This window comes from Camellia sinensis, chromosome 13, assembly GCF_055761805.1.
Source record: "Camellia sinensis isolate YWXY chromosome 13, ASM5576180v1, whole genome shotgun sequence".
Taxonomy (NCBI): Eukaryota; Viridiplantae; Streptophyta; class Magnoliopsida; order Ericales; family Theaceae; genus Camellia; species Camellia sinensis.
This window is the reverse complement of record NC_138973.1, coordinates 120,288,330-120,311,918: the sequence shown is the minus strand read 5'-3', so window position 1 is coordinate 120,311,918 and position 23,589 is coordinate 120,288,330. Positions and strand designations below refer to the sequence as shown.

The 23,589-nt window shown below is 34.4% G+C and overlaps 1 long non-coding RNA gene across 2 annotated transcripts; it reads right to left on the bottom strand.

Moving 5' to 3' along the window:
* Positions 1 to 1,054: 1,054 nt before the first annotated feature.
* LOC145806411 (uncharacterized) lies at positions 1,055 to 15,694 on the bottom strand. Of its 2 annotated transcripts, XR_014349494.1 has the most exons (4): positions 15,475 to 15,694; positions 7,548 to 7,734; positions 3,094 to 3,253; positions 1,055 to 1,227 (listed from the first exon to the last, which is right to left on the bottom strand). It is a non-coding gene; the product is annotated as an uncharacterized LOC145806411 (long non-coding RNA). The 2 variants fall into 2 exon arrangements; XR_014349495.1 differs by lacking the exons at positions 1,055 to 1,227; positions 3,094 to 3,253 and adding an exon at positions 5,104 to 6,903.
* Positions 15,695 to 23,589: the final 7,895 nt, after the last annotated feature.

The following is a 23,589-nucleotide window of genomic DNA, read 5'->3' as shown; positions in this document are numbered from 1 at the left end:
TTAGGATTTTGCTTCAGGTTGTGGAATTGTTTATTTATTTATTTATTTTTATTTTCTTAAATATGAGTCGGAAAAACTATATGATTCTGAGTTGGAAAAACTAAAAATCTTTTATTTTGTGCAAAGGGGTTTTGTTTTTGTGATTTGTTTCTTTGTTTTGGGATCTATTCCTCCTATTAGAATTTTTATTGGAAGGGTTTTCTTTTTAATTTTTCAATTTTGTTTGCTTATAAATAGTCATTGACTCATCATTGATGTTCACTCCTCTGGTCCTTCAAAGTTTTTGTTTTGTTAAATTTAGAAAAATTAATTTTTACTTTACTAGTTGGCGGTTTGACCTTCTTTAACTTTATTCTCTAATTGATTTGTCACTACTAAAAACTGGACCTTTTGCGATGGTCTCAAACGTTGCAAAAGGTCCACGTGTGGTCGCAAAAGGCTTTTTGATACAAAATAGCGACGAGAAATGGGAGATGACAGAAGGGGGCATGACAAAAGGTATTTGCGACGATTACAAACTGTCACTTTCTTATAGCGACGGTAAAACAATGGTTTCGATGGTTTAACCTGACACAAAAAAGTGGAGAAAACATCACTTTTAGCGACGGTTTAGGATACCGTCACCAAAAGCTTTTTTAGAGACGGTAATTGACGTAGCGAAAAGTATTATTAGTGAAGGTTTTAAGCGTCGCAAAAAAAAAAAAAAAAAAAAATCAATAATGTATTTGTTACAGCTTAAACTGTTGGTAAAGATGACACTAATATGTATATGTGACAAGTTAGCCTGTCGCTAATAAAATGAAAAGAAATGATGATTACATTAGTGACAGTTTATTACTATTGCATATATATATATATATATATATATATATACTTTATAAATTCATTCCATCTACAAATTATTAATATTTTCTAAAATAAAATACATTCACATCCACGTCGACACATATCTATATTCACATTCATATTTACAAAATCATATATATGTACCCTGTAACAATACAGTGTCAATCAAATATTCTTTAGAAAAATATATAAATTATCATCCAACAATACTAACTATTTTTTATAATTCAAGAACTCAAATTTGTATCTAAAACAAAACTAAAATATCAACAGTACAAATAAATAAATAAAAACATATATATTAATAGCTTGTTTTAGTATCAACAGTAAGCTCCAATATCGATATGCGTAGATATCATCACGTACTCAAATGGGTACCATCTACAGAAAGAAACAAAAAAAATAATTATTTACAATATCAATTAACTTCAAGCTTACAAAAATTGTAAAACAATTGATATTTATTTCAAAAAATAATTTAATAAATAAGATTGTCACATATATATGAATCGAGCGCCACACAATGTATCTTCCAACAGCTTCTCCAACTTTTCTTAGACCTCGGGATGGTGTTTCCAAACGAGCATTCAAAATTTTCTCTTTAAGATAAAGACTTTGCAATATTCAGGCCCAATTAGAACTCCATCAATTTCACATAATGGATTGTCACTAATAAGAAGTCTCTCAACCAATGGACTATTGGTGTACGTGAACTATCCAAAAACACTTTAATTACATCCTACAATGTCGATAATACTATTAAAACTAGGTATTGATTGAACACATTCCGCCATAATCTAACAATAATTGAATAAACACAAAACAAGATATCTAGCCAAATAATTGTGCTTAAATATAGACACAGCAGCCCCTAGTAGTTCATGCCAGTAGACATGAAACAAATGTGAGATTAACAATAACAAAAAGATGATATAGGTGACACAAAACATAGAACATATAATCAATGTCAAGAGGCTGAGTCCCATCTTTTCCGACAAGTCATTTGTGCCTAGTTAATCGTGTGTGTCAAGTTTCGTTGACATCCGACACTGTTTGACCATTTTAGTGAGTCAACCGTTCAGAAAAAGAATTTCTAAAGAATAAGTTTTCACAAATGGAAATTAGGCTCTAGATTCAAAACCAGAAATTAGTTTCGAGTCCTGTCTTTTCCTACGAATCATCTGTGCCTAGTTAGTCATGCGTGTCAAGTTTCGTTGACATCCGACACCATTTGATCGTTTTAGTGAGTCAACTGTTCGGAAAAAGAGTTTCTAAATGACAATTTTTCACAAATGAAAATTAGGCTCTAGATTCAAAATCAAGAGGATTCATGTTATAGTAGTAGAAGAAAATAAAAACAGATTATTAGTAAGAGCGGCTGGCAAAATGAGAAATAAAAGGCAGTAAAACTAAATGTGAACTTAAGAAATATATTGTGTGTAAAGGAAGTCAACCCTCCTAGATTCGATGTAGTTTCCTTAAAAGAAGCATGAATTCATTCAACCCGAGAACAACCATTGCCATGATAGCCCATGGAGGAGGTAACCAGTTGTTGTTGCAATTGTGAGCCTCTTGAACAAACAAATAGTATCGTACATAAGAGCTCTATAAGACTGCATTTAAAAAATCAAGCGGAGTTATCATAGATGAGTGACCAAGAACGGAAGGTAAGAGGAACAAAAATGCACAAGCTGAACATGTAAATTGGCTCACTTTCACAAGGATATAATTAAAAACAAAGAGCATACATAATCAAGACTTTACTTTAATTTGATGTATTGGAGACAGACAATTTGATTGTCACACCACTACAGATCAATTGTAACTTGATCACAATTCAAATAGTTTTAAGAAAATTTAATGGCAATTTACTCATAATCAAAGAGCACATTGAAACTCGCATACTCAACCAAGAATAGAACAACAGTTGTAGCAGCAAAATCAATTGACATGAAAGAGCATTATGAGGGGTACAGAACATTGCCCTAAGCATGTTGTGGCCATTGTGCTAACAAATGGATGGAGACTTATGGCACCATGTATGGTGTAGAAACGAAACCATGCAATTGTATATATAACAACTAGAGGTCATACCCAGGTAATAAACATGCAACCTCACAAATAAAAAAATTCATACTTTCTTTTAATCCATTGTTTGTGCACAACGTCTATCAAAGTAAAATCAAAGGAAAGACCTTGAAAGAAGAAGAAAATAATGAAAAATCATGGCAGTTTATAATTATGTACCTGGGCTGAAATAGCTTGAGTGATTGTATACTCAGTTTCTGCCTTAAACTGTCTCCACAAAGACTTGCACTGCACAGGCATAATCAGAGTGTTTTCTGGAGGTACTTGGTTAAGATTTCTTCTTAACGAGTAATCAATCAACTCAAAAATATTGGCACACCTACACAGACAGAGAGGGTAACAAATAGTATACACTTCCTACCTCCTCTCACGAGCTTGAAGCAAGAGGATCTACAGAATCTCCAATGCTCCTATTTTTAAAGAAGGCAAGGCAACTGTTCCATCCATGAGCGATGAGAAAAGTACATCAATAAGAAAGGGGCAATACTCCTTTGCGGGTATGTGGAGTAGCCTATCTACATATCTATTTTGAATACCCAATAAATAAATAAATAAATAAAATTATAACTTACTCTAAAAATAGTACAATCCCAACATTAAGTATATAAACGTTTCTCGAAACTTGCATTTTGACACTCCTATTTCAAGAAAACAATTTTAATCACTTAATTAAAAGATATTCATCAATCATCAAGCATTAAATCTATCCACATAAAAAAAAGAAAAGAAGAAACATGGAAGTGTTTCAAGGTTTCTACAATTTATAAAATCTAGAATTTCTATCACTTGTTAGTAATCAAATAGATCATAATGGTAAATAAACATTATGATGGTAAAATAGGTGAAAACAGCATTTGTCACGCCCCCAAAATTTTAATTGCTCAGAACATTACCAAAAGCTTTTAATTTAGGTCCATTTTTTTTTTTACAAATATCTATTGCCTTTGAGTAATAGAAATATAATAATACATGTTCTTTCCCTCAATGAATACAATAATAAAAATAATACATGTCAAGCTCTTGCTGCAAAGCTACAAATAGATAATTACAAACGTCAAGATACATTATTCATTTCCTTCACATCTACAATGAAATTACACATAAGAGATTCATGAACTTCATAACTCCTCAACTAATGAATCTGAATTATCTTCCTGTAAAAAAAAAAAAATGAAACAGCGAGGGATGAGCACTAATGCCCAGTAAGAAATCTCATAGTTCTAAAGCAACAACTATCACATAGATAGAAATGATCACGCATGTAGTGTGATACCATATAGTAGGGTGATGCTTTGTAAGTTTAAAATATTATACATAGAGTATCTTTTTCTAAAAATTTTATTTGAACATCTAAGAAAAACTCCCTGCCATAAATGTTGTCTCTCATGATTAGGAAGCCATAAATTCTCTTTGAAAGCAAGTACACTTAAGAAAGAAAATCATCTTAAACTTATTAACCCGATTCCAAATTATTCCTCATTTCATTTTCATTTTCATTTTTCCCTTATACTATTTCCAATTACTATAACTCCATAACATCAAAATCTAAATTTCCTTTATATTCAAAAAGACGATCCTCATACACTTAACTCCCACTTGTCTAACAATTACATCACATTAACGTTTGCTTTATCAATTAGAGTTCAAATATAAAACAAGAATAACAATCCCTTTTTTAATTCAATTTCTCAATTATTTACAAAACAAAACTCATAATCTTCTCTTATAGTCACAAGTAATCTATTGAGTTTATCATCACCAACCCCTAATCCAATTACCATTTCATTTTCCATTCTTTCAAATAATTTCATATTAGATACCGAATCCATTAACAAGTCATCTCCATGAGTCACACACTTTACCGATCACAAGCCGGAAGGAATGCGGAACCTCACGCTTTACCGGTCACAAGCCGGAAAGATCACGGAACCTGAACATACCACACGCTTTACCGAGCGCTACTCCAGAAGGAAGGTGGAACCTATTTCCAGCGCCATGCTTTGCCGCTCAAAATATGGCGGGAAACGGATGCCAAGGTAACATCATAATCCATCATTATAATTAGTGGGCAAAGCCAGCACATCTTGCATTATTTTGGTAACACATTAGTCCAATACACATCCACCATATGATAAATTCCATTTACATCACAAGTACACAATACACCTTCTCTATTATCCATCAAATCATTCATTGTTTTTGTTACAAAAATATAACAGCACATCCATAGAGGCATAAAGATTCATCTTTAAAGTGTTCACAATTCTTAGGTTCAAACTATTTCTTTACTTTTCCATATTATTATCAAGTCTTCAAATTCAATTTTTCACAACACATTGACTATCAATTACTACCCAAGGCTATAAACAAAATCTCCAACATTAATTTCCTTGATACAACTCCTTTGTATAACACCGTCATATTTCATAATCTCTCATTTATCATTACTCATAACCCAATCTAGACTTAACAAAATTTAACATAACTTAATAAAATTCAACATAACACAATAAAATTCTTAAATATTCACTTCATCATTTTATCACAAATCTCATATCATCTATACCATTAAAAATTCATTTACCCAAATTTGGTTTCAATTATAACATAATTTAAAAGATCAACAATAAGAGTCTTATCGCAACTTTTACATAAATTGCCAAACACTGCCAAAATTCAATTAAACTTGTATATGTGCAATTTAACACCTCAATTTCATAATATTACTTTCAAATTAAGCAAAACCATCATCTATCTTCATGAACCAAACTAGGGTTTTTAAGAAAAATTAAAGCTTTTCAAAAAAACACTTTTTATTTTAACTCTTCCATTGCTTATACAACCAAATTCATAACTCAAAATCATAACCCAACAAGTAAATCCCAACTCTTCAAATCCTAAACCCCTGATCTCATGATTTATCACAATATGCGTAAAAATATAAATTTTGTATTTATATAAGAAAATATCACAAATCTATCTATAAATGAGAATATTGAAGGAGAACTAGAAACCCCTACCTCAAGAATCAAGCAAGAAAGCAAAGCTTCAAGAAGAATCCTTTGCAAATCTAAATTTCAGTCGGTAGAAAAGTAAGATCTTCAAGCCTTCTTCACTTTTTGGTAAGAGATCTTGGCCAAATCTTTGAGAAATTGAAGGTATTTGGGTAAAAAATCTAGGGTTTTTCGGACTTAGAATGAGAGGAAGGAAGAGAGAAAAAAAGAGAGAGAGAATGATCTAGAAAATCAATTTTTAAACTGCTGAATTTGCGCAGTCTGCTCGAGAGCCACTTTCTACGCTTGAGCGCACTTGCTTCCAACACAGATATTAAAACTTTAAATAGGCATAACTCTCTCATCCGGACTCCGTTTTAGGTCGTTCTTGTGTCCAAATCGAAGCCCCAAAAACAAGCTTTCCAATGGTTCTATCCTCACACCCAAATTCAAAGTATGGAAAAATAAAAATGCAAAAGAGTGATGGTTGTTTATAGAAAAATTATCCAAATCAAAGTTTTTGGTCCAATATTACTTTGTTATCATGCTACCATTTCGATCAATGTCCCAAAATAAAACAAGGAGGCTCCAAATACAATAATAAAAATGTCAAGTGAAATCCCACTAGTCCCAGAAATTCAGACTCAACCAGGCAGGCTGCTCAAGCGTCCAATCTTGCACTCGAGCGAACAGACCAACAAAACCGACCGCTCGAGCAACTGCTCGAGTGACCACTCCTACACTCGAGCGGAAATTCACAACTCTCAGAATCTCAGATAGACTACAAAAGTACTGGGAGCCTCACAAGACCGCTCGAGTGTCAACTCTTGCACTCGAGCGGAGGTAAAAATTCTGGAGTGTTATAGCATTGGTTTTTATAGCTCTTTGGATAAGGTGATATTTTAAATGTTTAAGACCTTTAGGCAGCTCCACATATTTGAAGAACAACTCAAAGCTTGGAGACTCCAATATGTATCTGAAAATCACTACATAATGTATAAGTGGAAAATGAAACTTGCTCATGTAATAAAATACTACATGAAAACTACAATTTCCAAAGGAAGCAATGATTGCAAAATGAGGCCTTTAACTCTTTGACGTATACCAAGAGAATGCTAATCCATTAAAAAGAAAGAAACTGATTTTATTTTCTACATGGTTGGAGCTGTCAAATAAGAAATTGACAACTCAGTAAAGAATTCATATGTAAAAGTAACATAATTCGGTTGTCAAATATGCATGCTCTACTCTGTAACTCCTTTCCCAACTTGTAATAGTATTAGATTTCAACAAATTGAAAAAAATACAGCTCAATCAACCAATCAAAAAATTCAAAAAACAGCTCACAAAGTATATCAACCTAGAATGTTGTCTCAAAAGGAAATTTCCAGATATACACTGAAAATAAAACAAAGTTAGTCTGCTTTGCATTTTTCTCTTTCTACTTTATCTTTTTGCATGGTATTTTTCTTTTCTTTACCTTTTCTGTGCTTTTTTTTTTTTTTTTGGTGGTGTCTAGAAGCAAACAAACTAGCATTCCACTTTTTCTAGGTGAACACATAATATTCTATTTAGCAGGCTAATAGTCTGAAATCTTTAGAATGATTGCATAACACTTACATGATGAAAGATAGGAATCACATAAAGATGAAAGATGTATACTTTAGCTTCTAAGGATAGGATATGCATCAGAGTCCCCATACAGCTGATCTGCAATAGCACGAAATAAGCAGTTCCCATCCTCCAACATTTGTTTGACTTCTAACCCTTGTGCCCTTATATCAACCTTAAATTGGCATTCTCTCTCCTAAAACAAAAGCAATCAGCCAATTTTATAATACTAAATTTGATGAAAACCATGGACTTAGTAAATGAGTAAAATGATTTGGGATAGAAAGTCCAATTATAAATTAGAAATAGAACATCAAGAGCATTAGAAAGTTGAAAACCTTTATTTACCTATGATGCTTAGATACAACAAGGAAGCAGAACATTTTTTTTAATCTTATCATGACTTGTAAAATTTATTGAATCATTTTTTTTATTTATTTATTTTTTTAAAAAAAAAATTAAGGATGCTCAAATTTCAGATGCAATTGATATGCCATATTTAAATGTTCAACTGGAGAAACATAACTCAAGTTTATAATATTAGTAATTAAGGAACATCTACTTGCTGAAGTAGCTGAATGAAAAAAGTAGTTAAAATCCAAGAAAATGTAAATGGTAATATGGCAATAAATAAATAAACAAATAAAATAGAAGATTTTAGCTCATATGGTAATGAGCAGTTGCATTTAGTACATCAATCTTGACATAAACCATAGTAAGGAAAGAAAAGCCTCCATGTATCACCATGTTGATTGCTAAGTGCATAAACATCAATAACCAGTAGGGGCTTATGAATAGGGATGTCAATTTGAATCCTACCCGACGGGGACCCGATCCCCCGACCTCGATTAGAACGGGTTTTCCCCAAAAATAATCCCCATAGGGCCGGGGATGGTATTGAAAATTAAATCCCCGTTAATTTTCAGGCCGGGGACAGTGATAGGTTCCCCGGCCCCTGCCCGGCCCGGCGCCCCCTCTGAAGTCCCCGAATAGTCCCCCATATATATATATATATATGTTTGAGTGCACTGGACATTATCTAATATAATATCTACCTCAACTCAACTTAATATCTATCTGATCTGAACTCTCTCTCCCTCACTGACTTCTCTCATCTCTCTATATCCCTCACTCACTGACTCAGATCTCTCTCTGTCTCCCCGGTCTTTCATCTCTTTCCCTCTCTCTCTCTCTCTCTCTCTCTCCTTCACTTACTAACTTAGATCTCTCTCTCTAAGTCTCACAATTCCTCTCATCTCTCTCCCTCACTCACTCACTCAGCAATCATCCAAATCCACCACCACCGATCTGAACAAATCCTGAACCGTGGCCCATCCGTGAAGCCTCCATTGCCATCGATCTGAACAGGACCAGGACCGTGACCGTGAAGCCCCCCTCTCTTTGTCTCTCTATATGTATTTGTTGTTGATGTTTTAATTTTTTTTTAAGTTGTTATATATATATATCTCTAAGTTGTTGCCATCGATCTGTTGTCTTTTGTTGTTGATGAACAATATTGTTAATCTGAATAGTTGGTGTATGTATGTGTTGTGAACAGATAAGTTGGGGATTTTTTGGGGTCAAAAATACCCAATCCCTGTTAGGGGATGGGGGTGGGTGAGGTAATGGCTTCCCTGCCGGGAATCGGGGGCGGGGACAGGGATGTTTTTACTTTCGGGGATCGGGGACAGGGAGTGGCATCCCCGACCCTGCCCCAGCCCATTGCCATTTCTACTTGTGGATAAACAATTTACTTGTAAATAAATTAAAAATAGAAATGAAAAGAGAAAAGAGAAAAATATAACAGATTTTACTATATCACCATAGGAGGATCCAAATGAAGGGTTCTGCTCATCAGAGCTATTGTAACCCTCACTTTCACAACGAGACTTGGGTAAAGAAGGCCTATAGGGTTACTAATATTACAAGGCATTACTAATATTAGGTGGAAGGTAATACTAATAGTAATGGGAAGAGATTAATTATCATTGAAATAGGTAGAAGGTAATAGACCATTGTTAACTTTGGCACCATACCAATATCTGTTAGGAATTGACCCTTTCTAACCAAGATCGGTGAGACACGAAATAACAAACAAGGAAGAAAAAACGAATCAAACAAATCATACACACAAGAATACAAGGATTTACATAGTTCACCGCAGAATAGGGCCACGTCCACGGCTGCTGCGGTTTTCACTATGATCAGAAAAATACAACTCTCTTTTCTTAAAAAAGGCGCCCCCTCCTCTATTTGTAAGTATAAAATTAGGGTTACATAGAAGCAATGTAGGAATTACGAAAGTACCCCCCTGGACCCCTCTTGGGGGGAGGGCCCCTCAAACCTCCCTTCGACCCAGTGTTTGAACGAAGAGTAGGGTTGAGTGAACAGTACTTATCAGGGTCCACCAACCCAACAATCTCTCACTTGGAACCTGATAACACAAGCACTTCATCACATAGAGGAACGCCATAACAACTCGATCTTCCTTCATCAATATTGAAGGTCAACTGAAGTTGCACACAACTTTAGTTTGTCAAGGGTGACTGTCTTGGTCAACATATCTGCTGGATTCTTACTGTCCTGGATCTTCTCAAGAGACAAGACTCCATCATCTACAAGTGAACGAACGAAATGGTATCGCAGCAGAATGTGTTTCATCCTAGAATGAAAAGCTGGATTCTTGCAAGATGAATAGCAGTTTGACTGTCACTATGCAAAATAATCATCTCTTGCGTCGTACCCAACTTTGCTAGGAAATTCTATAACCAAGTCATCTCTTTCCCGGCTTTAGTAATAGCAACATACTCAGCCTCTATTGTAAAAAGGGCCATAATCTTTTGTAACTATGAAATTAAACTCATTGTTGTACCACCTAACGTGTAAACATAACTAGTAGTACTCTTTCTATTATCCATATCACCAGCCAAGTCTACATCAACATAACTATGTAACCTGATGTCGGTTCATCTGAAACAAAGTTCCATGTCTGTAGTACAACTCAAGTATCTAAGGATCCACTTCATTGCCTCCCAATGCTGCTTGCCTGGTTTACTCATGTACCTACTAACCACATGTGCTATGTCTAGTCTAGTACAAACCATAGCATACATTAAGCTACCGATAGCTGAAGGATATGAAACATGTTCCATGTAGCGCTCTTCTTCGATCTTCAGAGACTACTCTTTGGTAAGTCTGAAGTGGCTAGCTAATGGAGTGCTCACTGGTTTTGCACCATCCATGCTAAACCTCTTGAGAACTTTCTTAACATACTCAGCCTGTGACAACTTCAACGTATCATTTGCCTTGTCCCTGGGAATCCTCATACCAAGGATTTTGTTTGCAACTCCAAGATCCTTCATCTCAAATTAGTTGGACAAAAGTTTCTTTAATCTTTTTATCTCTTCAATGTTAGATCCTATGATAAGCATATCATCAATATATAAGAGAAAAATAATATAACTTTTGTCAAACCTCTTGAAATAATAACAACGATCTACTTGACATCTTGTAAAACCGTTGCTACACATGAACCCATCAAACTTCTTGTACCACTACCTTGGAGCCTGTTTCAAACCATACAAGCTTTTTCGAAGTTTGCATACAAACTCCTCTTTGTTGCATGCCAAGAAACCTTGTGGTTGCTTCATGTAAATTTCCTTCTCTAAATCACCATGGAGAAAAGTCGTCTTCACATCCATCCGCTCAAGATGCAAATCTTCAACAACAACAGTTCCCAGCACCAATCTGATAGTGGTCAACTTCACAACTGGAGAGAAAATTTCAGTGTAGTCAACCTATTCCTTTTTCTAAAATCCCTCTGCAAGCAATCTGGCCTTGTAGCATTTACTTTCATCATGTTCCTGTTTGACCCTGTAAACCCACTTGTTGTGCAAATATTTCTTACCCACTAATAATTCAGTCAACTCCCGTGTCTGGTTTGCCATGAGAGAATCCATTCATCCTGCATAGCTGACTCCCACTTAATTGAATCATTATCCTACAAAGCCTCATAATAACTTTTAGGTTCACCCCCATCAGACAACAACAAATAATGTAAAGATGGAGACCAACACTGTGTAGGTTTAGACTCTCTTTCTGACCGTCTCAACTTAGGAGTAAGAGTACGTGGCTTTGTTTATGGAATAAGATTTTCAGGATTATTCTGAATCCTACTATTCAAATCACTCTCACTAATCTCCTCTAACTCAACATGCTCATGACAAGTAACAGATTCAGATTCAAATGCAGACTTATCCCTATCTTTATACATTACTTTCTCATTAAATATGACATCTATACTTCTGATTATTTTTCAATTTTTATCATCCTAAAACTGATAACCAAATTGATCAATGCCATACCCAATGAAAGTACATTTAACAGATTTCAGATCAAGTTTACTTCTATTAGCAAAATCTATATGCACATATGAAACAGAGCCAAATAACTTCAAAAAAGAAAGATTTACCTCTTTAGTGCTCCAAGCTTCTTCTGGTAACTCTCCATCCAATGAAACAAATGGACCATGGTTAATCAGCTATGCTACAGTGTTAACTGCATCTGCCCCAAACATCTTTGGTAATCCGGCATGTATTCTCATGCTTCTAGCATGTTCATTCAGAGTTCTATTTATGCGTTCTGCAACGCCATTCTATTGAGGTATCTTTCGAATAGTCTTCTCTATTCTAATTCCACTTTCTGCACAATATTTCTTGAACTCATTGTCCTCATATTCCCCTCCATTATCTGATCTCAAACACTTAATTTTCAGATCTGTTTCAATCTCCACCAAGGCTTTCCACTTCTTAAAAGTAGTATAAACTTCAGATTTATGTTTCAGAAAATAAACCCATACATTTCTCGTTGAGTCATCGATAAGATAACATAGTATGATGATCCTCCAATAGATGAAATTGGTGCAAGTCCCCATACATCTATATGAACCAACTCTAACTTTTCTGACTTTGGTTTCCTGCCATCCTTTGAAAAACTAACTCTCTTTTGTTTGCCGAAGATGCAATCCTCACAAAAGTTAATGTCCACCGATTTCAAATCTAACAGTTTCCCCTTAGGTGAAAGTACCGTCATCCCTTTTTGACTCATATGCCCAAGCCTTTGGTGCCACAAATTTGAGTCTTTCTTCGCACCAGCGACTGCAACTGCGTCTTTATTGTTTGTAGTCATGTAAAGGGTGCCTTCTTTTGACTAGGAGCAATACTATGGATCCTTTGGTGATTTCCGCAAACCACCCATGAATGTTACAACATGACCTTCATCATCAAGTTGTCCAACAGAAATTAAGTTTCTTTTCAAACAGATCTGTTTGGCAACCTGAATGTTACATCCCCTTTACCGACAATCTTCAAAGGTTCATCATCAGCCAGATAAACCTTCCCGAAATCACCACCAATGTAATTGTCCATGATTTCCCTCTGTCAAGTAGAATGGAATGATGCCTCAGAATCTAAAATCCAAGATTCAAGAGGGCTGTCAATACTCAATATCAAAGCATCATAAATCTCCTCCATTGCAGCATTAGTAGACTTCTGATTTTGATCACCTTTGTTCTTATTCAATGTCGGGCAATCTCTTTTTAGATGTCCCTTATTTCCACAGTTCCAACAACTTTGTCCCTCTCCCGTTCTTGATTTGCTTCTGTGTTTGGATTCTGATCTGTTGCAGTTCGGGTTTCTTTCTACTAATCTTCCTCTAGCTTTTGTATTCAGGGCAGAACCTAATGTTTTTCCTAATTCCCTTATGCTAATTTCTTCACTCAGAATTAAATCTCGAAGATCATTGTAATTCAACATTTCTTTTCCTGAAGAACTACTCACTGCCGTTATAGTACTATTCCAACTTTCTAGAAAACTAGATAAAAGAATCAAAGCCCTAACCTCATCATCAAATTCGATAGATACATAACTCAATTGTGTTACCACAATATTGAATTCGTTCAGATGCTCAGCCACCGAAGCACCTTATGTCATCCTTAGATTAAATAATCTACGCATCAAATAAACTTTATTTGAGGCAGAGGTTTTTCGTACATGTTTGAGAGTGCTACCATGAGACCCACTGTAGTCTTCTTCTTCGCGATGTTAAATGCAATGTTATGAGACAACGTTAGCCGAATAACACCTAGCGCTTGGCGATCAAGAAGAGTCCACTCATCATCCTTCATCTTCTCTGGTTTTGTCCCTAAAAGGGGCTCATACAGTTTTTTCTAATACAAATAGTCTTCAATCAGCATCTTTTGAAATTCGAAATCTGTGCCATTGAATTTATCGATTCTAACATTTTTGTCTGTAGCCATCACTCCCACTCGAACCAATGCTCTAATACCAGTTTTTAGGAATTGGCCCTTCCTAACCAAGATCGGTAAGACACGAAATAACAAATAAGGAAGAAAAAATGAATCAAACAAATCACACACACAAGAACACAAGGATTTACGTGGTTCACCCCAGATAGGGCTACGTCCACGGCTGCTGCTACGATCAAAAAATACAACTCGCTTAACCAAAAAGAGGCGCTCCCTCATCTATTTATAAGTATAGAATTAGGGTTACACGGAAGTAACATGGGAATTACGAAAGTACCCAATAAATTTCAGAGCTATTGTAACCCTCATTTTTACAACAAGACTTGGGTGAAAAAGGCCTATAGGGTTACTAATATTACAAGGCATTACTAATATTAGGTCGAAGGTAATAGTAATAGTAATGGGAAGAGATTAATCATCATTGAAATAAGTAGAAGGAAATAGACCATTGTTAACTTTGGCACTATACAAATATCTGTTAGGAATTGACCATTCCTAACCAAGATCGATGAGACACGAAATAACAAACAATGAAGAAAAAATTAATCAAACAAATTGCACACACAAGAACACAAGGATTTACATGGTTCACCCCAGAATAGGGCTATGTAAACGGCTACTGCAGTTTTCACAATGATCAGAAAATACAACTCCTTTTTCCTAAAAGATGCACCCGCTCATCTATTTATAAGTATAGAATTAGGGTTACCCCCCTGGACCCCCCTCCTCCATGGTGGGAGACACCCTAAACCCCCCATTGGACCCAATGTTTGAGCGAACAGTAAGGTTGAGTGAACAAAACTTATCAGGGTCCACTGACCCAACAATATCAACAAAATTATATAGATATACATTGCACACACACATAGTCCTAGTCAGAGAATTATTTTTCAATACTTGTTAAGATCAACTATCAAATAACTCCATAAATTCTATTTGTACAAAAGTTAATCCAAGAACTATTTATTAAAAAAACCTCAAAATTACACAACCGAAAAGAATAAATTCAGAATAATCAATAAATTCTATTATAAAATAATTGTTACTAGCTTAATTGATTTTATGACTAGCGAGAGAGTGAAATGACAGAGGAAGCTAAACAGGAAATGTAATGTAACTAAGGCTTTGCTTGTTTCCATGTAAAATATCCTAAATTTTCGGTGTTTGTTTATGTATAATGGGGTAAAATATTTTTTTAAGTAAACCTCTTACTTGAAATTCGTTTTAGTAACTCACTTACTAAATGTAACTTTGTTGCAACCTCTCTTATGTTCCTCTTCCTCATCTACACACACATACGCATATATATAGATATATTAAGCGCATATATGTATACATATAACAGTGTTTATATATATAGAGAGAGGGAGAATAGGATCCCTAACTTGTGCTCTCTCTAATATACATCTACATATATATATATATATATATATGTTGAGCACGCTCCTTAATTTTTAGATCTCCCAACCCCAATCGACACTCGTGTCTCCTCTATGACTCCTTTATCCCCGACCAATCTCTCTAACACATAAACACCAATAAAATCAAAATAAATAAATAAATAAATGTTAGGGTTTTTACTGAGAGAGAGAAATAGAAGGAAATACATACCAATTATTATGGAGAAGCTAGTGATGACAAGAAGCCAAGCACGCCGACGATGGTGATGGAAAGAGAGAGGAGAGGAGAAGAGAAGCCAAATCCCCTAAATTTTTCGAAAGGAGAAAGGAGTCCTAATTCCCCAATTTTCGAAAGAGGAGACGAGAAGCCAAATTCCCCATATTGTTTTAATAGATAGTGTGTATGTTTGTGTATAGAAAGAGGAGAGGAAATTCTCTTACTTTTTAATTTTTAATTTTAATATTTTTAGGTGTTTGAAAGTTTCATATTTTTTTGTTTGGCACTAATTAAATTTTATTTTGGGCGTTTTATGTTTTTTGGTCACACCTTTCACAGCAGCAATTGCTTGTCATGAAAAGTAAAATATATTCAACGACTAGCACACATATGTCATGTAAAATTGATATATTAACAGAATACCCTCTCCATGTCGTAGAAAGTGCCATTATTTACGGCGAACAATGAATGTCGTAAATAAGTTATCAATATTAGCATCAACAGCACAACAAACAAACATGTCGTTGTTAGAATATTATTTATGACATGCAAAAAAAGAAAGTCGTAAAACTGAAAAACTACAGCTTGCATTTACTGTATGTCGTTGATGTAATGTCGTAAAAACTCAGTTTTGTTGTAGTGAACGAAAATATCAGAGGCGCCGAGCATTTGAGAATTTGGGAATTTTGGGTGTTTTTGTGGCTATTAGCAATGGTACAATGATGCCCATCAAAAAAACAAAAAAAACAAAAAAACAAAAACAAAAACAAAAATTAAAGTTAAAAATATATATTTACGCTGCTAGGGAAGAATCGTCGCAAAAAATGAGCCTTTCATGATGACCATAGGCTTCCTGTCACAAAAACCATTGAACATATGCTTCCTTCTTTTTGAGACAGAAATTTCCATCGCAGTGATCATTGACGACGGAATATTAACCATTGCAGAAAGCAACTTTTTACGACGACAATGTATGCCATCGCAAAAAAGTTTCATGTCATATACCCCTTTCTCTAATAGTGTGTTTCAAATAAAATGAAAGGCCAGTCAAATATCTTAGTTCATTACCATAAAATAAATAAATCAAATCCTGGACAATTAATTGTAAAATCTATATTTTATTTTCACTTAAAAGTAGTGCTGTTATGTTCTTTTGTTGAGTTTTGTTTTCAACTTCCTTTTCCTATTTATATTTTTACTCCAATTACATGGTTTTTTTTCTTTTGGCAATTTCGAAAATGACTATTTCTATATGATTAGTTCGTTTTTCTTTATGGTTTTAATCATATTCTGATGATTAGTTCATTTTTTAAATGATATCCTATGGAATCACACTGCTCTTTTATTTTAATTTTTTTTTTCTCTTTTGTGAAATGATTTCTTTGTCCTTTATATGCTTTGTGTGGAAGTAATTCATCTACTCTTAATAGCTTTGTGGATTGAGTATTATAAATTTTGATGTGCTCTATTTCCTCAATCTGAGTATTCTATTTTTATGGTGGGTGCTATTTAATTTCATGGCTAGGTCTTTTCTTTTGGCTTGAGTTATTTATTTATTTTTTTGGATGTTGGCATGTTTTGTTGATGCTACATTGGTTATTGGTTGAGGAATGGAACCACTCAGGCCTAGGAAAATATCACAATTTGTAAATAATCATTATAAAATGTACATTAGCAATATTTAAATTTTACAGTTCGTAAATTATCATGTCATTATGACACTACAAAAAATTAAGGTTGTAGAGACCAAAATTTAGGGACAAAATTATTTTTTAGAGACTAAATAATTTTGTTGCGAAAAGTATCGTCATTATATTTTTAACAACAAAAATTGGACATCAGTGATGAATTATTATCCTTTTGGGATCAAATTTTTTGTCTCAAAAAATAAACCATTTTGAGACAAAATTATTTTGTCCCTAAAAGTCTATTATTAGTGAAATTTTCAAATTTTTGTCGCTAAAAGCCTTATTTTTAACTTTTCAGGAAGACCTTTTAGCGACTATCCTCATGACGATGGAAATTGGTCCCTAAATGTCTTTTGCAACAAAATTTTCACTTTTAGAGACCAAAACATTTGGTCTCTAAAGATCTTATGTGTTGTAGTTTATTCAGTGTGTTTGGTTTTAGTTTTCTGAATTCAATTTTCTGAAAATTGAGTTCTTTTTGTTTTTAGTTAATATTTTTTTAATTTTAAGCAATTTTTTTACTTTTTTAGATGCACCTTACTTAGATGTATCCACATAGTAAAATATTTGTGAAAAAATATTTTAAAAAATTAATAAATACACAAAAATATGAAAAATATACTGAATTTTTGTTTTTGTTTTTTTTTTTTTGTATTTTTGATATTTAGTGAATTTTTTAAAGATTTTTTTCACGAAAATTATACTTTTTAAGTGTATTTATGTCAGGTGTGTCTAAAAATTAAAAATATTGCTTAAAATATTTATAAAAAAATTTGATAAAAAATATATGAAAAACAATAAAGTAGAATTTTTTGTAAAGTGTTTTCAAAAAATTGGATACAAACATGGTGATTACTTCTCTTAGCTATTTTGGAGTTTTGACAATATATTAATTTGTTAGCATCAGTATTTTACAACTGCTGATCATGTAATGGAAATCTTCATCTCCGAGTTATAATGGACAACATTTGAATTTGGAAAATGATGATTCAAAATCTGCAATTGAAGGTTGCTCGTGTAATGGGATTGAGGCAAGGAACTTCAGAGGATTAATGGCCTTTTTAATGCTTTGTCCTCTGTAGATGAAATTTAGGAACATCTAGGAGGGAAAGGAAAGTTTGAGTTGTGTATGTATTAGTTTTATCATCTGTGATTTATGTTCTTATATCTTATTTTACCTTTTTTGGTAGATAATTCATGCCTCCATTTTTTTGTTCTTGTTTTTTTCTTCATAAATTGTCATAAAACTAATTTCACAGAACAAGTTGGATCAAACATTTCAGTTAAACCATTTGCTAAGATTTTATTTCAATAGTATCAGGAGCTTTAATGACATCAAACATGTGTTGCTTTCACTTAATACTTTATATTTTGTCACATAAAGCCGTTAATATCTTTTTCTTATCATAGGTTGCTGGTGTTTCATGTTCTTGCCAACATTCTAGGTTTGAGGTGGAAACACTGGTAATGAAGGTTTGTTCTTATCTTCTCTAAGATTGATTTCTTACATTCATCACTTCTAGATATCAAGGTTTATATTTGTAACGCCCCGAAAATAATAATCATAATTCATCCCATGATATTAATTAAATAACAACACAATTCTGAATATAATATCCTTCCATTCATATGATCCCATTGTATAAAAGGTAACACATGCGGTTATACATTCAAAAGCCCTAACTCTGAATCTATAGCATGTGCCACAAGTTAATGATATGAAATAAAAGTTAAATCGTTATATAAATGCCCTAGTGGCTACAACTTTCCAAGACAATGCTTGATTACAACAAAAGTGAGTTTTAACTCAATACAGTTTAAACCCTAGGCTTGTACAAAAATAATTACAATAATAACAAAAAGAAAGCTCTTGACTCCAAGTCCTCCCAAGCTACGGCCTTGGCGGAGGCATATCATTAGTACCTAACACAGTGTATGATCTTAACAAAGGTATAAAGTGAATGCACATGCAATGCTTGTGCCAAAACATTTCATATCTCTTTCCAGAACCATTCAATGCCAAGTTTATATGACAATTCTTAACAAAAAAAGCACATTTCATTTACAACAGAAAACAGGCAGTGGATACAAGCACTACTATTCTCTAGGTACATCTGCAAGTAGGCTAAACAAGCACTACCAATTGCCATTTTTACTGATACAAACTGGAAGGTCCGACACCTAACCACGCGAGTTTCTGAACTTTCACCAAGGACACACAGGTCAACAATAATACCACAGCCACACCCCTTACCCAGATTCACCATGGTATTCATCAATTTTTCTCAAAACAATATACGTTTTCAATGTGTTAAGTATGCACAATACTCAATGCAAATGGATGAGAAATTAGTTTCAATTCTCCTAACTCTCATGCATTTTCTACAACAATCATAGCTATCTTCCACTGATAACCCAAAACAGATATCTCTAAACAGATAAATAATTTCCAATAAAGATAAAATTTTCAAAATTTCAAGATGGGAGTGATAATGCATATCTAACTCCACTGCCACCATCATCATCATTCCAATTTCATAAAATCCAACATCATTTTCATTTCCTCTTTACAAAATCAAATATTCACATTTATGGCAAAATCCTATTTTCTTTATAAACCAATTCCAAGATAAAAATCTACCATTTTATCATAACTCAACCACCTTTACAAACCCACAATCATTTCCAAGAAACCATTTTGAAAACCCCTCGTTTGATTTCAAAACCAAAACCCTAGGTTATCCAAAAATCCCCAAATCACAATATTGTTTAGAAAAGCAAATAACCAAGTTAAAAAACATACAAAAGTGTGGAGAAATCCCTATCTCAAAGCTAGAAGGCAAGAGAGAGAGAGTGAAGAAACCTCGACGAAGCCAAAAATCAACTTTGCTTCGATTAGAATGAAACTCTAGATGAGCTCTACCTTTTTATCAAATGGACTAGGGAGTAGAAATTAATAGATTGAGAGTATTTAGAGGTTAAAGATGAGTTTTAGAGAAAAAAAGGTCTAGATTTAGGGTTTGGAAAAAGTTTAAAGATAGATATATATATATATATATATGAAAAAATGACTCAAAAAGTGACTTTTACGGACTAAAATACGCGCAAACCACTCGAGCGACCAAAACACTGCTCGTGTGACCAGACACAATAAGTGAGGCCGCTCGAGCGAACAAACTGACCACTTTAGCAAAAAAACACCACCCTTCCAATACTTTTGTAGGCCTGCAAAAGTAGTGAGAGTTCCCAAAGACTGCTCGAGCACAAGAAGGACCGCTCAAGCACAAGAAACACCTCTCAAGTGAAAAACACTACCCTTCTAGAACTTTTGCAGACTTGCAAATATATTGGAAGTTCTCAAAGATTGCTTAAGTGACCAAAGGACCGCTCGAGCGAACTGACCAAAACCTAGGCAAAGACTCCTTTGAAAAAACAAGCTCCAAACCTGTTTCAAACGCAAGCACAATACTCAAACAACCCAATTCAACAAGGGATAAGATGAACAAGGATATAGGGGGTGTTTGGTCTAGCTTTTTTGGACCAACTTATAGCTTTTAGCTTTGAAAAAGCAATTTTGGACTGTTTGTTTCGCTTTGAAAAAACTGCTTCTGTTTCTAAAAGCTTTTTTGAGAGGAAAATAAGCTGAGAATCGGAAGCTGCCCGCAATTGAGATTGTGTGGAGGGGTGTGCAATTACTTAAATGCCCTTCACAATTTTCAGTTATTACAAGTGTGTCATGTATATAAACCAAAAACATTCATTCTCTCTCTCTCTCTCTCTTACGAATGGGAGAGGCGATTTCCGGCGAACTAGGGCGATTTCTGGTGACTAGAGCTCTCTCTCTCTCTCTCTCTCTCTCTCTCTCTCTCTCTCTCTGGTGTTCTATGATCGCTCACAGTGAGCAATCTGAACCAGAGCTTAAACCCTAACCATCGTGATCTTTCTCTTTGTGATCGCTCAAAGTGATGATCGCGATCTCTCTCTTTTGCGATCTCTTTTTGTGAGCGATCTGAAACCCTAACGCCACTGGTGACGATCTCAACCCATAGCCTGACAACGACAATTATGATCTATTCTCTCTCTCTTTCTCTCTCTCTCTCTCTCTCTCTCATCTGCAATCTCACATTAATTGTGATTGCGGCTAGGGTTTGACGATCGACGGTTGTTGGCGGTAGGATGAGAAGGAAGAGAAAAAGGGGCTACCGGTAGTGAGAGTAGGAGGAGGAGAAGGAAAGAGCTGCTAGCAGCTATCGGCAGTGGGATTAGGGTTTGTAATTAAAAAAAAATTAATAAATTAAAAAAATGAATATAAGGGCAAACTTCCATCAATGAATATTAAGTGAATTATTAATTGGTATTTGTGTAAAGAAAAATATATATTAATAAATAATTGGTATTTTATTAATTGGTGTTTAATGAATAATTTTTATGATAAATTATTTAATTTTTATATAAGGGCAAACTTCCATTAACAAATTTTATATTATTAATTGGTATTGTATAATAAAAAAAACTAATAAAAAAATACAATTTACTTCCACTAATGAAAAGAAATTAAACAAAATTAACAAAGAAAGAAGAGAAGGAAAAAAAATAAAAAATAAAAATAATAATAAAAAAAGAGAAAAAAAATAAGGAGAAAAAGAAAATAAAATAAAATAAAATGAAGAAAAAGAAAATAAAATTGTATTATTAATGAAATCACAAAATTTATATCTTATAAGGGCAAAAAGGATATTACATAGTAAAAAGCTATTTTACAGTTTATTCAACCAAACACTACTTTGCTAATTAAATCTATAATCACACAGTTACACCAAATAGGCTAACAACTTATGTTTAAAGATATAGTTTATAATCTATTAAGCCACAATCTATAATCACTTTCCCACAGCTATACTAAACGAGGCGATAAACAACCAGATAAAACAAGGAATCTGGATCCAAAACAATAAACAGGTCGGGTCTAAGCAAGAATTGTTATAACCTCCCCCTTAAGGAATTCCATTCCCGAAATTTTAAATCAAACAACAACACTGTGTTAAATCAATTATAACAATAATAACAAGTCGAATTCATAACCATGACCCATCCATCGATCATTCATTCTCATAACAATGATAAACAAATTTTTCAATACTAAATACACAATTCACTTTTTCCAAAACATATACACTATTTACATTTAATCAACATGACAAGATTTTTATTACAAGTTTCAAACATTAACAATAAGGTTTAGATACTTCTCACGGACTTCTGCCTCACGTTTCCAAGTCTCATCCTCAATACCATAGTGTCTCTACAACACCTTTACCATTGGAATTGTCTTGCCTCGCAAGACTTGGTCCCGAGTATCTAAAATTCCAACCGGTGCCTCCTCATATGAGGCATCCTCATCTACCTCTAACTCGGTTCAATCCAACACATGTGACGAATCAGGCTCATACTTCTGGAGCATACAGATATGGAACACGTCATGAACCCGGAAAGCTATGACGGTAAGACCAAACGATACACTACCTCCCCAATGCGCTCTACGATCTCAAAAGGCCTAATAAATCTAGGAGATAACTTCCCGCTCTTCCTAAACCTCATTAAACCCTATCTCAGTGATATCTTCAAGAAGACGTGATCTCCTATCTCAAATGATAACAGTCTCCTCCTACGGTCGCCATAGCTCTTCTAATGACTCTGAGCTGAAACCAACCTCTTACGGATAAGTGTAGCCTTCTCCGTTGTTTCCCCGACTAACGCAGGACCTAACATAGGTGTCTCACCCATCTTGGCCTAACATACTGGAGATCTACACAGTCGGCTGCACAAGGCCTCAAAAGGTGCCATACCAATACTCGTCTGAAAGCTGTTGTTATAGGCAAATTCCACTAAAGGCAAGTTCCTCTCCCACGACCCCTTAAAGTCATGAACACAATCCTGACGCATATCCTTTAGAATCTAAATGGTATGCACTAACTGCCCGTCAGTCATAGGTAGATAGACGGTGCTAAATATCAATCTAATGCCCAAGGCATTTTGTAGGCTCTGCCACAATCGAGCCATGAAATACAGATACTTATCAGAAACAATAGTCATAGGGATCCCATGAAGTCGAACTATGTCCCTAATATAAAATTTGGCAAGGCAGTCTACCGAGTCACCCGCGCGCATAGATAAAAAGTGTGTTGACTTAGTTAACCAATCAACTATCACCCACACGACATCATTACCCCGTTGAGTTCTTGGAAGACCCATAACAAAATCCATCGTGACATGCTCCCACTTCCACTCAGCTATAGAGAAGGGTTGCAACAAACCCGCTGACCTCTAATGCTCGACCTTCACTTGTTGACAAGTAAGGCACCTCGATGCAAACAAGACTACATCTTTTTTCATTCCCCTCCACCAAAACTGGCGACTAAGG